The sequence below is a fragment of the Elephantulus edwardii genome, unplaced genomic scaffold (genome assembly GCF_000299155.1).
Source record: "Elephantulus edwardii isolate Elephantulus edwardi_28Jun2011 unplaced genomic scaffold, EleEdw1.0 scaffold00352, whole genome shotgun sequence".
Classification (NCBI taxonomy): Eukaryota; Metazoa; Chordata; class Mammalia; order Macroscelidea; family Macroscelididae; genus Elephantulus; species Elephantulus edwardii.
This window is the reverse complement of record NW_006400102.1, coordinates 1,589,821-1,605,584: the sequence shown is the minus strand read 5'-3', so window position 1 is coordinate 1,605,584 and position 15,764 is coordinate 1,589,821. Positions and strand designations below refer to the sequence as shown.

Below are 15,764 nucleotides of genomic sequence, written 5' to 3'. Positions count from 1 at the left end.
ATCAGCTCCTGGCCTAGTTTTCACAGCTGATACTGAGCTTCTCCAGCGGTTCTTTCCACATATGTAATCGATCTGATTCCTATGCATGCCATCAGATATTATAGTACACTTAGAAAATCCTAAAGATTCAGTGAGAAAACTATTGGACATAGTCCACCAGTTCAGCAAAGTAGCAGGGTACAAGATCAACATTAAAGATCAATTGGATCTTTCTACAGTGACAAAATAGACATGAAGCTAAGAAAAGCAATAGTTAATCACAAGATGACATACTAGGGAAGAAATCTAACTAGAGACACAAAAGACCTATAAAAAATACAACACATTTTTATTGTGGTTATTATGTGTCATCAACTGGCTTGCAACTCATAGCAACCCTATCTACAACAATTCTGAACCCTGCTCTATCCTGATTAAACCTTATTGTCTCTGACACATCTAAACCTCGGTTACTAAGTCAACTCATCTCATTGAGGGTCTTCCTCTCTTGTGCTGTAATATTAATAATGTCTTTCCAAATCTCACATAATATAGCTTGGAGGGACCAGTCCTTAGAGAAGGACATTATGCTCAGAAGGGTGAAAAGACCCTGGATGAGATAGATTGATACAGTAACAGGGGCAATGGGGGTAGATGTGTCTGAATCAGTGAGACTGCCTTCAGAGCTGCTGTACATAGGATCACTATGAGTTATAGGTCACTCAATGACACATAACAAAAACATTCCTGATAAGTTGTGGGTAAATATCAAGACTATCATTCATGAAGAATGCAAAAAGTCATTATGAAGAAGGAAGAAGAGATCAAAGCGGATGTCAGAAGAGACTCTGAATATTGCACTAGAGCACCTAGAAGCCTGAGAAAAGGAGACACCAAGAAGTTAAAAAAAGAAACAAAAATTTTAATAATTAAAAAAAAAAGAAGTTAAGGAGCTGAATAGAAGATCTCAAAGGGTCACTTAGGAAGACAAGGCAAAATATTATAATGAAATGTGCAAGGAGCTGGAGTCAAAAAATCAAAAGGGCCAAACTCACTCAGCATGTCTTAAGCTGAAAGAACTAAAGAATATATTCAAGCCACAAGTTGCAATGCTTAAGGATACTATGGGCAAAATATTGAATGATGCAGGAATCATTCATAAAAGCCATCATAAAAGAAGATGGAAGGAGTATACAGAGTCATTGTACCAAAAAGAATTGGCTCACACAGAAGAATTTCAAGAAACAACATACAAGCAAAAGACAATGGTGATGAAGGAGGAAGTTTAGGCTGCTCTGAAGGACTTGGCAAAAAATAAAGCCGCAGGAATTCAAGGAGTACCAATTGACTTATTTCAGCAAACAGATACTGCCCTGCATGTGTTCACCAAATTGTTCCAAGAAATCTGGAGGACAACTACTTGGCCAACTGACTGGAAGAGATCCATATTTATTCCCATTTAAAAAAAAAGTGACCCAACAGAATGTGGAAATTATTGAACAATATCACTAATACCACACACTAGCAAAATCCTGCTGAAGATTATCCAGAAATGAGTTGAACAGTACATTGACAGAGAACTACCAGAAATACAAGCTGGGTTTAGAAGAGGTCATGGCACTAGAGACCATATTGCCAATGTCACATGGATCTTGGGAGAAAGTAGAGAGTACCAGAGGAATGTTTATCTGTGACTATGTCTATCATTGACTATGCAAAAACATTTGAACGTGTGGATCTTAACAAATTGTGGGAAATGGGAATCCCAGAACTCTTGATTGTGTTCATTAGAAACCCATGCTTGGACCAAGAAGCAGTCCTCAGAACAGAGCAAGGAAACACTGCATGGTTCAAAATCAGGAAAGGAATGTGTCAGGGACGCAACCTGTTCCCATACTTTTTCAATCTGTATGCAGAACAGATCATTACGGCAGCAGAGCTTTAGGAGGATGAGTATGACACCAAGATTGGAGGAAGACTCATTAAAACCTACAATATGCAGATGACATAACCTTACTTGCTGAAACTGAAGAAGACCTGAAGTGCTTGCTGAAATAGGTCAAAGATTGTGGTCTTCAATGTGGATTGAAGCTCAATATCAAGAAAATAAAGATTCTCACCACTGGGCCAATTGGCAGAACCATATTAGATGGAGAAGAGATTGAGGTGGTTAGCAATGACAGCTTGCTTGGATCCACAGTCAACACTCTTAATACTAGCAGTCAGGAAATCAATAGTTGAATTGCATTGGAAAATCTGCTGTCGTAGACTTCTCCAGAGTGCTGAAGAGCAATGATGTCAGACTAAATACAAAGGTGTGCATAATCCAAGTCATGGTTTTCTCAATAACTTGTTATGCTTCAGAGTTGGACAATAACTAAATATGACAGAAGAAGAATAAAGGCCTTTGAGTTGTGGTACTGGAGAAGAGTCTTGAACATATCATGGACTGCAAAGAAAACAAATAGGTCTGTCTTGGAGAAAGTGAAAGCAAGATTCTCCTTGGAGGCTAGGATTTTGAAGCTCCACCTCACTTACTTTGGGTACATGGCCAGGAGAGATGGGTCCTTAGAGAATGATACCATGCTCAGAAGGGTGACGGACAGTGCAGGAGAGGAAGACCCTGGATGATATGGATTGATATAGTATCTTGGGCAATGAGGTTGGGGTGTTGGAATTAGTGAGAATGACTCAGGACAGGGAAGATACATCACTGGTGACTCAACAGGCACATAACAAAAACACACTATATTGGTTGTTTTTTATTTCAGCCTCCTGTTTTAGAGTCAACAGGATCTTGGGGAGAGACTTTGTATTTAAAGTTGATTGTTGTTACATTTTGGAGGAACATTCTTCTTAGTGGTACAGCACTCTCCTGTCAAAATGCTGTTCTGAGGTAACCTGGGGTCACCGTGATGCTGAAACTTGAGCCACTGGGGTGTCAAATGCCATAAAGTTTACCCATGGTGGACAGTATTTGGTGGAGCTCCCAGTTTAAGAAAGGTTTGGAAGGAGGAGTGGCATCCACCTCCTAAACAACATGCCTCGAGAAATTCTATGAACTTTGATAAATGTCTGATAGTTATAGAAAGACTTCAGGATTTTTGTTCATATGGTCGTTATGAGTTGTGCTCAACGCGTAGGCAATCAACAACATGCATAAGAAAAGCAGGAGTGGTATCCACTTCCTAAACAACAAGCATGTCTCTGGAAACTCTATGAACTTTGATAAATGTGGTATTTATAGAAAGGCTTCAAACCTTTTGCTCATAGGGTCACTATGAGTCATACTTGACAGCAGTCAACAACAATAACAACATGCATAAGGGAAGGACTACACAAAGGGGCATGCTGGCCTATCCACAAAGGGGCTGACTATCTATCATTCCACAAAGGGATTGGCCAGTCTCAACAATATACAAGAGGATTGGTTAGTCTTGCCAATAACTTGAAGAGCTCTAGCTGCAGAGACAGAACATCTTCCCACACCAGTAAAGGAAGGCAACCTCTCCCAACCTGGTGAAATGTAGGACATGTTTTGGGACAGCAGCAGCAGCAATGGCTGAACTGGAGAATTGATATGAAATGGAGCTTTGGTTGGGGGTAGGTAGCCAATATTGGCTGACTGAGAATTTTGTTGGACAACTGAGGGAGGGAAGCCAATATTAGCAGGACTGAGAATTTGGGAACAAGGCTCGAGGCTGAGGTGCCTGAGCACAATTTTTGGGAGCTGTGTTGACTTTGCTGTTGTTGTTATGTGCTGTCGAGTTGCTTGTGACTCATAGCGACCCTATGTACAATAGCCCTAAATTCTGCTCTGTCCTCTGCCAATCTCACTGTCTCTGACACACTCATCCCGATTACCCCAGTCACTGAATCAATCCACCTCATAGAGGGCCTTCCCCTCCTGTGCTGTCCATGATGTCCCTCTCTAAGAACCAGTCCCTCCTTACAACATGTCCAAAGTATGTTAGACAGAGTCTTAGAATCTTTGCTTCCAAGGAGCCTCCTGGTGTGACCCTCTCCAGGATGAATTTGTTTGTTTTCCTTGCAGGCCATAGTACCCTCAATACTCTTCTCCAGCACCACAGCTCAAAGGCATCAATTCTCCTTCTAACCTCCCAGTCATTGTTCAACTCTCTGATGCATAACAAGTGATAGCAAAGACCATGGCCTGTATCAGATGCACGTTAGTCTCCAGAGAGACATCATTGCTCTTCAGTACTTTGGAGAGGTCCCTAACAGCAGACTTTCTCATGGCAATACGTCTTTTAATTTCCTGGCTACTGGTGTCAAGAGTGTTGACTGTGGAGCCAAGCAATAAAAGTATTGACTTTAATTTCCCTAATATTGTGATTGGTGATGTGTAAGCTATCACATAGGATTTTGGAGCCAACAAAGTAGTAAGATTGGTGTTGAAATGAGTAGAAAGAGAAGGGAGGGAAACATGTCTGACCTCGTGGGAGTTGGTTTTGTGTTACTGATGCTGTGGCCAGAGATAATTGCCCCTGTGAAGTTAATGAAGGTCAGATATGGTGCTGCCCTTGTAACATTTGCTCTTTTTTTATGGAGGGATTCTTCCAAATCAGTACGCCTTCTCCTCAGAATGGTGTGAGGTATCATTCACAGAAATCACATTCAAGGAGGCTGCAGGGTATTTTCTAGTTTAATATGTTGAAGATTGTCCTTCATAAGATTCTTCTAGCTCGTAGTAAATCTTAGTCCATTTGGTTGGCAACCACATAGGTCCTGCAAGGGTAAGAACACAAATAAATCCTTGACACCAAGTAATCATTTGAAAGGGACCTTCCCATTGAGAATTATCAGGCAATGAATCTGTTCAATTGCTATAATTAATCTGAGCACGTGTTCTTCCTTCTTTATCAAGATTTTAAAAGTTAAAGGTAAAATGACTTTGTTTAATCTATTTTTAGGAGACAATTTTCCATCCCTTTTTGTTTTATAATTTTTTAAAGTTTGATGTTGGCATTCAACATTTGTTTGTCCAGTGAGATTAAAAGGAATTCCAGTTACATGTGATATGTTCCACCTATTGCAGAACTGTTTTAATTTGGAAGATATATAGCAAGGTCCATTATCTGTTTTAATTTGTTGTTGGCATTCCATGTGTGCAAGTATTTCAAGCAAATGAGATATATGTTTTAAAATTTCTCTTGCTACAGCACTGACATTCACTACCCCATCCCCACTTTACTATGAACCTCTTATTCTGGACTGTTGTCATACAAATAATGCTTAACCATATATTTCCCTCAAAATAGTTCTTAGGGATCTCTGATGGCCTAGTGGCAAGAAACTGCACTGCAATCCCAGAAGTATGCTGTTTGAATCCACCAGATGCTCTGCTGGAGAATGAGGGGCAATCTCCTCCTGTACCAGTCAGATCCAATTTGATGGTACACACACAAAAAAGAATTAAAAAAATAGTTATTTTCTTCATCTGTTCATTATTTATCCCCTTTTTTCTTATTTTCTCCCCAGACTCCATATCCGTTCTGTTTTATGACAGTGGTGTTGTGCAGTATTTGTTCTTTTGTGATGGAAATATTTAACTCATCATAATGTCCTCCAGGGTTACCTATGTTGTCTAATGTTCTATGGGTTAGTTGTTTTTCAGTGCTGCATAGTATTCCATTGTGTTAATATACCACAGTTTTTCTACCCATTCATTTGTTGATGGGCACTTGGGTTGCCTTGCATCTCTATTGTGAAAAATGCAGCAATATCCATGAGTGTGCATATATCTCTTTGAGTGGAAGTTTTGGTTCCTTTAGGGTATATTCTTAGTAGCGGAATTAATAGGTTAAATGATATTTCTATTTCCAACTTTCTGAGAAAGTGTCAGACCACCTTTCATAGCGGTTACACAATTTTACACTCTCAGCAGCAGTGAATAAGGGTTGTAGTCTCTTCACAACTTTACCAGCATTTGTTGTTTGCTGCTCTGTTGAACTTTGTATTGTTACTGGGACGAGATGCTATCTCATAGTTGTTCTGATTGGCATTTCTCTGAGAGCTATGGATTTTGAACATTTCTTCAGGTGAAGTGTCTATTAATATCCTATGACACAGATAATTTTCAAAAAAAGCCCATGTCTAAGGTCATAAAGCTGCTTAATACGCTATTGTTTAACCTGTTGTTTTTGTTGTTGTTGTTATGTTCTGCTGAGTCAACCACAATTCATATCAACACCATGAGCAATGATTCTGAGCCTTGTCCTCTCCTTAGCCAGCCTCACTGTCTCTGACACACCTGACACCATTCCCAGAGTCACTATGTCAATCCATCTCATCCAAGCTCTTCCTCTTTTGCTCTTTCTACTTTACAAGCATGATCTCTCTCTCCAAGGATTGAGCCCTCCCAACAATACGTGCAAAGTCAGTTTCTTAAAGATTCAAAAGAATGCTATATGGTGGATGATCTAACTGGATCACTTCTACTCCATAAACCCCAAAACCTAGATTCCAAGAGAATCAAACACTTCATCAAAGAAGTCATTCAGATGGCCAACAAACACATGATGAAATGTTCAAAATCCCTACCTCTAAGAGAGATGTAAATCAAAACAACTATGAGATACCATCTCATCCCAGTAAGAAAAGAAAAATTTAGCAGAACAGAAAACATCAAATGCTGGTGAGGTTGCAGAGAAACTGGAAACCTTATTTACTGTTGGTGGGAGTATAAAATGGTGCAACCATTAATGGAAGGTGTATGACACTTTCTCAAAAAGTTACAAATACCTTTCCGTGCTACCCACACAAGGGTCCAAACAGTGTTGTTCTGGTTCCAGTCAAACTTAAAGGGGAAATTTCCACAATGTCCAGAGCCCTTGATGTCCTGCAGATGAAGGAGGACAATGGAGCAGGAACACATTTTGGTGGCACCAACTTTGACTTCCAAATGGAACAGTACATCTACAAAAGAAAAAGTGATGACATCTACATCATAAACCTAAAGAGGACCTTAGAGAAGCTGCTTTTAGCTGCTCACACAATTGTTGCAATTGAAAATCCAGCTGATGTCAGTGTCATTTCCTCCAGAAAAAGCTGTTCTGAAGTTTGCTGCTGCTACTGGGGCCACTCCTATTGCCGGGCACTTCACTCTTGGAAACTTCACCAACCAGATCCAGGCAGCTTTCCGGCAGCCTCATCTTCTGGTGGTTACTGATCTCAGGGCTGGCCACCAGCCTCTGACAGAAGCATCTTACGTGAACTTTCCCACCATTGCCCATTGAACACAAATTCTCCTCTGTGCTACGTAGACATTGCTATCCCATGCAACAACAAGGGAGCTCTCTCTGTGGGTCTGATGTGGTGGATGCTGGCCTGGGAAGTCCTGTGCATGCATGGCACAATCTCCTGGGAGCACCCGTGGGAGGTCATGCCTGATCTGTATTTCTACAAAGATCCAGAAGAGATTGAAAAGGAAGAGCAGATGTTAAGTCTGCGAATTCCCACCTGAAAGTTCACCAACTCACATATGTAATTGGCAAGAGTGCTTTATCTGAAGAACAAAATTCAGCATGAGGGAGGTCCACCATTTTACAGAGAAGGAAATGGCAACCCCAGGCAAGCACTAGTAAACTCCTTTTATGTGTTCGACACAATGGAGCTGTTTACTCAGGGTGAGGTAATTGGAACATGATTGCTGGGCAAGGGGATCAGTTACATGGGCTAGTTCGTGATTGGTTTGTCTAGGTGACCACCCCACCTACCTTCATTCTTTCCTGTCTCACGTATACATTCCTCTTTGTGTCATGTTTACATTGTTCCTGTCTCACGTTTGTCACATATCCACATTCTTGTGCCTTTTACCTTAAAACTTTATGGTAGGTTAATCTGAAACTCTGCAAGGACAGATAGATAAGACCTTCCTGCTTTCCTGTGGTTTTTTCCCCTCTAAATTGGCTGTTTCTTGAGCTAGGAATTTTTATGGCCTGCTTCTGCTTCTGATATTAATTTTGCTGCTTCAGGATTTTTCAAGGAACTTCAATAAAAATTCTCATTGGTTGACATTTAGGAAATGATAACAAGGAACTTTAGGAAAATTAAGGTCAAACCAATTTTCAGAGCAGATACTTCTTAAAAATAAATTTTAAGAATCAAAAGTGCTCCTTGTAGTGAAAAGATAAGGTGTTATGTGTCGTTGAGTTGCCTGCAATTCATAGCAACCCTATGTGCAATAGCTCTGAATCCTGACCTATACTGAGCTAATCTCACTGTTTCTGACATACCTGCCCCCATTGCTCCACTCGCTGTATCGATCCATCTCATTCAAGGACTTCCTTTCCTGCAAGCCCCCTCCACCCTTCCAAGCATGATGTCCTTCTCCAAGTACCAGTCCCTCTGGGCAACACATCCAAATTATGTGAGGTGGAGCTTCAAGTTCCTTGACTCCAAAAAGCTACTAGGCTTCAACTTCTCCAGGACAAACCTATGTGTTCTCTTGACAATCCATGGAATGTTCAATATTCTTCTCCAGCACCACAACTCAAAGGCATCGATTGTTCTTCTGTCATCCTTAGTCATTAGTGCTTTGATGTATAGCAAATAATTGTGAAGACCGTGGCCAGGATGAGGCACACCTTAGTCTCTAGAATTACATTATTGCTTTTCAGCACTTTGGAGAGGTTCTTTCCTGACAGCAGATTTTACCAATGCAATTCATCTTTCCTGACTGCTGGTGCCAAGAGTGTTGATTGTGGAACCAAGCAAGGTGAAGTTGTTAACAATCTCAATATTCATCTATTATGGTACTGCTAATTGGCCCAGTGATGAGAATCTTTGTTTTCTTGATGTCAAGCTTCAATCCATATTGGAGACTACAGTCCTTGACCTTCTGCAGCAAATGCTTCAGGTCCTCTTCAGCTTTCGCAAGCAAGGTTGTATCATCTGCATACACATTCCTCCTCATAAAGTCCAGCCTCCTGAATAATCTGTTTTGTATATATATATTGAAATAAAAATATAGAGATAAGATGATCCCTGATGCACTCATTTTCTGATTTTGAACAATGAAGTGCTTCCTGGTCCAAGTATAGGTCTCACGTGGGCATAACCAAGTGTTCTGGGGTTCTCATGCTTCTCAAATTTAGCCACAATCTGTTATGATCCACATAGTCAAATGACTTTACATAGTGAATGAAACACAGATAGACATTCTTCTGGTACTCTCTGCTTTCAGCCACGATCCATCTCCCTAGTATCACAGCCTCTTCTAAACAGAGCTTGTATTTCCAGTAGTTCTCTAATTATGTATTGTATTACAATGAAGTAAGCAAAGAGCTGGAGTCAGAGTCATCTACGACTCAATGGCACTTAACAACAATGACAACATAGCTCTGTGGACCTGATGGATAGAAAGTTATGCTACCAAGTCAAAGATTTGTCACTTTGAGCTTGTCTCAGATAATTGGTCATATTTTTTGGTTCAACATATTAAACCACAAAGCATTCAGGTTTATATATCCAGTTTTATCATTTTGTTTGATGTTCTGTGGCTATTCACTAACCCACTTGAAAATTTGGAAGAAACCAGCTGTTTATCAAACATGCTCCTTGCTCTGGATTAGTTCATCAGTGAGGTACCCTTGGTGTCATTGAGTCACATACAAGAAATCTGTTTCAGCACTCACAATAAATCTGCAACTTCAGTATTTGTATTGATGCCTTGCCACTCTACTCCTTATTACAGCCATATTCACTGGCCACTTCCAATGAGATTTCTCCAGTGTCCCCCAGATCTAACTGGAAAAAGTTATTATCTTGATGAAGCAGATATATTTTATCTCAGTCCTCTAAATTGGTTATATAAAGAGTTTCAGAATGACTCATCATTGCCTACACACTTGATAATCTTTAGCTTTTTAGAGGAGGAAATAACTAACTTCCAGCAACTATGAGAGAACCACTGTTATCTTCCACACTCACTTGCCACAAGGTCGAATTAGCAGTCACATATATATCTATGAGCAAAAATTAAAAGGAAAACTCAACAGATTAAATTCTAGCTGTGCACATTAGATGTTTTCCAGAGAAACTGACACTACTGAACAAAATATTCAGCTACTCAGATACTTCAATAAGCAGTAGTATGAATCCTTGAACTGGCACAAGACCATTATGTATGGCTTTACTAAAGAGCACTACTGAGGAAACGTATTAAGCATAATAAATAGATTATAAATAAAGACCTTTAGTTTAAAAAAAAGAAATAAAAAGGGATACACTCACTTAGCATTTTTCAAACTGAATGGACTGAAGAACAAATTCAAGCCTTAAATGGGCAGAATAGTGAATGATCCAGGAAGCATTAAAAGAAGATGGAAAGAGTACAAAGAGTCACTGTACCAAAAATAATTGGGGCTAAAACAGAAGAACTTTTAGAAACAACATATGACCAAGAGGAAATGGTGATGAAGGATGAAGTGAAAGCTGATCTACAGAAATGAGAAAAAACAAGGTCCAAAGAATTGACATATTTCAACACACAGATGCAGCCCTGAATATGCTCACCAAGTTATGTGAAGAAATTGGGAGGACAACTTACCTGGCCAGCTGATTCCAAGAGATCCATATCTATTCCCACTCTTAAAAAAAAAAAATCCAACAGAGTGTGGATATTATCAAATAATATCATTGCTATCAAATGTAAGCAAAATCTTGCTGAAGTTAATCCAAAAATGACTAGAACATTGACAGAAAAGTTATATCAATCCAAGAATAGTCTCATAATTATTTTGAGGTCTGATATACTTTATTTGATGACTACTTTGTTACTTAAAAAAAAACACACAAACCATAACACTAACTTCAGAAACATGTACAATCTTCAACCAATCAGAAAAAGTTTTGTAATTATTACCTAAATGTTACCTGATAATTTAACTTTTGTGAAGTTTCTTGTAATCATTTTCTAAACTTTAACCAATCATTGTATTTGTAATAAAGTTCCTTACTTTTTTTTTCCATATAAACTCACTGAGCTTTCTTTTTCTTTTCTTTTTTTTTTAATTGGGAAAAACATATTGGGGGTACAAGGAGGTGAGGGTTGGGGGCAGAAGGGTGAGGATGGGCAGGGATGCAGTTGCAGAGCTGCACAGTTTGGTCGGTGGGGGAAGCAGGTGAAGGAAATGATGAGGATCCAGTGGGGACCAGATGCTACAGAGGAATGACAAGCATTTTCCAATGGTAATTAAATCAACTGTCTTATTGATTTGGAAACTGGATGCCGACTCTCTGACTTCTTCATGCTGAACAGGGGTATAGAGTAAAGGGGGGAAGGAAGGACGCTTTATCACCTTACTGGTGGTCTTGGGTTAAAGCTGCTTGACTTCTTGTTCTGTTAGAAGATATTTTCCTGTCATTTGCTCCCCTCTGGACTGCAAAGTGTTTTCCCAGGTGGGTCCAGTGGGGATGGCTGGTTGAACCCAGAGAGGCTCCATCCTCCTTCACTTCCTTAGCTGTCAGTTGTATTTCCTTTTTGTCACAGGCACTGGGTTCAGGGTCAATTCTGGAGTAAAACTCAGTGTTAAGGTTACCTATACGATAGGGAGCAAAGCTAGAGAGAACAAACTTGTGAGTTACAGATAGAAGGGCTTTAAGGGTGTTGTTTTCAGGTTTACTGGGGGAGAGGGTGGCAGAAGGTGGCCTAGATAACATTCTCTGGATACCCTAGGCATTCTTTTTTTTTCCCCCTTCCCCACCTAGGGGCCAGATGGCACAATCTGGGGACTGAGGAGCTCACCCTGAGGGCCACAACAGCTCACCCCAAGCCGGGGGCCGAGGGCAGCCCGCCCCGGGCAGAGGGCCGCAACCGCTCACCCCAATCCGGGGGCCAAGGGCAGCCTGTCCCGAGCAGGGCAACACCCCCCAGGAGCTGGCTGGTGTACTCCCCCTCCAATTGCCCCTACTCCAGTCCGGTCCCCTCGCCTGACCAAGGACTATGTGGTCAGGGATAGTATCTCCAATTCCAGCACCACCACTTTTACCCCCACCCCTATAAGTGGTCATACTATATTTTAAAGTAGGTGTCACTGCCCTCCCCCTTTATATATGGTAAAGGGAACCTGAGAATTGTGAGCAGACTCCACCCAGATCTAACCATCTTTTGGCAGAAGCATTCAACAGAACAAAATATGTGGTGCATTTAGGATGTCGGTCCTCTTTTTTTTTCCTGTTAATTGTCATCAGACTCACAGTGACTTTCAGCAATCCATTGTATAGGTAATCATCTTCTTTGGCCTGTCCAAGGAAACCCAAACCTGCAGATGGCGGGCATGCATCCCATCTCCCACCTCCCACACAGGCGGCAGGCGGCCATTGGGGGCGTGCTACCCCCCCCTGCCACGTGGGTGCCCGGTGGGCGCACAGCCCCTCTTGTGCAGGCGGCCAGCAGGCACCTGCTTCCCCCACAGCTACCATCCTGGCTCCAAGAATTCTCTCCAGAACAAGTCCATCTTGCAGCAGTGTGGTGGCTTCACTGCACCAGTCTTGAGGAGGGCCGGTTCCCAGCATCCATCCTGGGTGAGGGAATCCATTGGTTCCGTCTGTGGAAGCCTCATGGAGCTGCAGCAGCTGTGTGGTGTGGCGCAGGCTCTGCGGGAGGGGGTTGGGAGCCGTGAGACTCACCCTTTCCTCCTTGGGAATCCTTGAATTCCTATTGTTGAGCCTCGATGTTCACTGAGGGCCAGTCATCAACTGTTTAACTGTTCAATTATCAATAAGCCGAAGTCTGTAGAAGGCCATAGTGGCCCTGCTTTAAGTGGTTTGCTGCTCCCGCAGCTCACCACGCTGTCTCTGCCTCTGCCGCCATCTTGGATCCTTGAGCAGAACTTTCTTTTCCTTGATCACTTAGTATAGAATTTTCTGTACACTGTGATTACTTACTTGCAAATTGTCCTGCTCTTCCATATCAGCTATTCCATTTCAACCAGGCTCTACAATTTTTCTCTATAATATCACCCCAAGGAATAGAAAGTATAAGCTTGTTTTCTTAAGACCTGGGTCCACACCAGCATTCTGTTGGTCCAGCAATCATAGCATATGTTTAGTTTCCTCAAATTTCTCAAACCCATTGCCATGAAGATACTCTGGCATACACTTTCTTTCCTAGTGCATTCTTTTTTTAATTTTTAAAGAAAATTTTTATTTTATACTGGTTTACTTACAAAGTTTGTATACGTTGTTTTTCACACTGAATTTTTACCATTTCCTTTACCCACTCCTCCCTCCATTCAACAAATTGTGTGACTGTATGATTAATGACCACCACCACCCCACCCATCCTCACTACCTCACCCATCCTCACTACCTCACCCATCCTCACTACCTCACCCATCCTCACTCTTCCCACCTTGGATCCTCATACATGGCCTACAGTAATAGTCTGATACACTATTTTATTACTTATGAGACTGAGTGATTTCACTTAGCATAATCCTCTCCAATCCCCCACAAGTTAGGTAGTTGTTGTTGTTGATTGCCTGTGAGTCAAGCACAACTCATGGAGACCCTATGAACAAAAGGTCTAAAGTGCCTCTGCAACTATCAACATTTATGAAAGAATTTCCAGAGGCAAGTGGTTTAGGAAGTGGATGCCACTCCTGCTTCCAGACCTCACAGAATGTGTTATTGGTTGAGGCACCTGCGATGCACAGTGACCCTATGTACAGCAGTTCTGAACCCTTCCTTGTACTGTGCCAGTCTCACTAATTCTGACACACCAACCCCCATAGCCCAAGTTACTGTATCAATCCTTCTCATCATGGGTCTCCCTCTCCTGAGCTGTCCATCCACCCTTCCGAGCACGATGTCCTTCTCCAAGGACCAATCTCTCCTGGCCACATGCCCAAAGTAAGTGAGACAGAGCTTCAAAATCCTAGCCTCCAAGGGAGACTTGGTTTCACCCTTTCCAAGATACACCTATTTGTTTTCTTGGAAGTCCATGGTATGTTCAAGACTTTTCTCCATTGCCACAACTCAAAGGCATCTATTCTTCTTCTGTCATCTTTAGTCATTGTCCAACTCTCTGAAGCATAGCAAGTAATTGAGAAAACCATGACCTGGATCAGGCGCAACTTTGTATCTAGACTGACATCACTGCTCTTCAGCACTCTGGAGAGGTCCATGACAGAAGATTCTTCCAGTGCAATTTGTCTTTTGATTTCCTGACTGCTGATGTTAAGAGTGTTGAATGTGGATCCAAGCAAGCTGTAATTACTAACAATCTCAATCCCTTCTCCATCTATTATGGTGCTGTCAATTGGCCCAATGGTGAGAATCTTTGTCTTCTTGATGTTGAGCTTCAATCCATATTGAAGACTACAATCCTTGACCTTTTGCAGCAAGTGCTTTGGGTCTTCTTAAGTTTCAGGAAGCAAGGTTGTGTCATCTGCATTGTTGTTTTGTTGTTAAGTGCCGTTGAGTCATAGGCGACTCATAGCGACCCTATGAAGGAGAGTCCTCGACACTTGGGAGCCTTTCATCCTCTCTCCAGGTTTATAGGGTTTCCGGAGGCAAGCTATTATGGAAGTGGATGCCACTCCTCATCTGCATATCATAGGTTTTTACCACTCCTTATCTGCATATCATAGGTTTTTAATGAGTCTTCTTCCAATCTTGATGCAAAATTCCTCCCCATAAAGCCCTGCTTCCCAAGTGATTTGTTCGGCATACAGATTGAAAAGGTACGGGGGGACAGGATGCATCCATGACACACTCCTTTCTTGATTTTGAACCATGCAGTGTTTCCTTGTTCTGTTCTGAGGACTGCTTCTTGGCCCAAGTATAAGTTTTGTATAACTACAATCAAGTGTTCTGAGATTCCCATTTTCCTCAATGTCAACCACTGTTTGTTGTGATCCACACGGTCAAACGCCTTTGCATAGTCAATGAAACACAGACATTCTTCTGGTACTCTTAGAAAATCATTGCTCCTACAAGCTGCATAGTAATCCATTGTGTGAATGTACCATAATTTCTCAATCCATTCCATTGCAGTTACACACTTGGGCTATTTCCACGTTCTTGTTATGGTGAATAATGCTGCTATGAACACTAGTGTTCAAGTCTCCATTTGTGCCTTGCCTCAGTTCTCATTTTTTTGGGATATATTCCAAGCGGTGGAATGGCTGGATGATATGAAATTTCTATGTTTAGTTTCCTGAGGATATGGCAAACTGCCTTCAAGGGTGGTTGTACCATTTTATAATGCCAACAATAGTGTATAAGAGTTCATATCTTTCCACATCCTCTCCAACATTTATTACTTTCTGTCCTGTTAAAATTTGCCACTGCTACTGGAGTGAGATGGTATCTCATTGTGGTTTTGATTTGCATCTTTCTTCTTGCCAGTGATTTTGAGCATTTCTTCATGTGTCTGTTGAACATCTGAATATCTTCCTTTGTGAAAAGTCTTTCTGTGTCTTTTCCCCATTTTGTAATTATGTTATCAGTCTTTTTCTTGTGTAAGCCCTGTAGGATTCTGTAATCTTTTGATATGAGACCCCTGTCTGAAATTATATTGCCAACTGTCTTTTGCCAGTCAATAGGTTTTCTATTCACCCTATTGGAAAATGGTTCTGATGTGCACAGGGATTTAATCTTTAAAAGGTCCTTTTCGCAGCATTGAAAAACAAGGAACTCATGCAATATTATTCAAAGTGGGTGACCCTGGAGGACATTATGCTGAGTGAAATATCTCAGTCACAAAGGGACAAATACTGCATGGTGTCACTGTTGTAGAATGGGTCTGACATCAG

The 15,764-nt window shown here is 41.3% G+C and overlaps 2 pseudogenes; both read left to right on the top strand.

The window, feature by feature from the left end:
- Positions 1-6,820: 6,820 nt before the first annotated feature.
- Positions 6,821-7,465, top strand: LOC102876989 (annotated as a pseudogene).
- A 144-nt stretch (positions 7,466-7,609) lies between these two features.
- LOC102876591 lies at positions 7,610-10,026 on the top strand (annotated as a pseudogene).
- Positions 10,027-15,764: the final 5,738 nt, after the last annotated feature.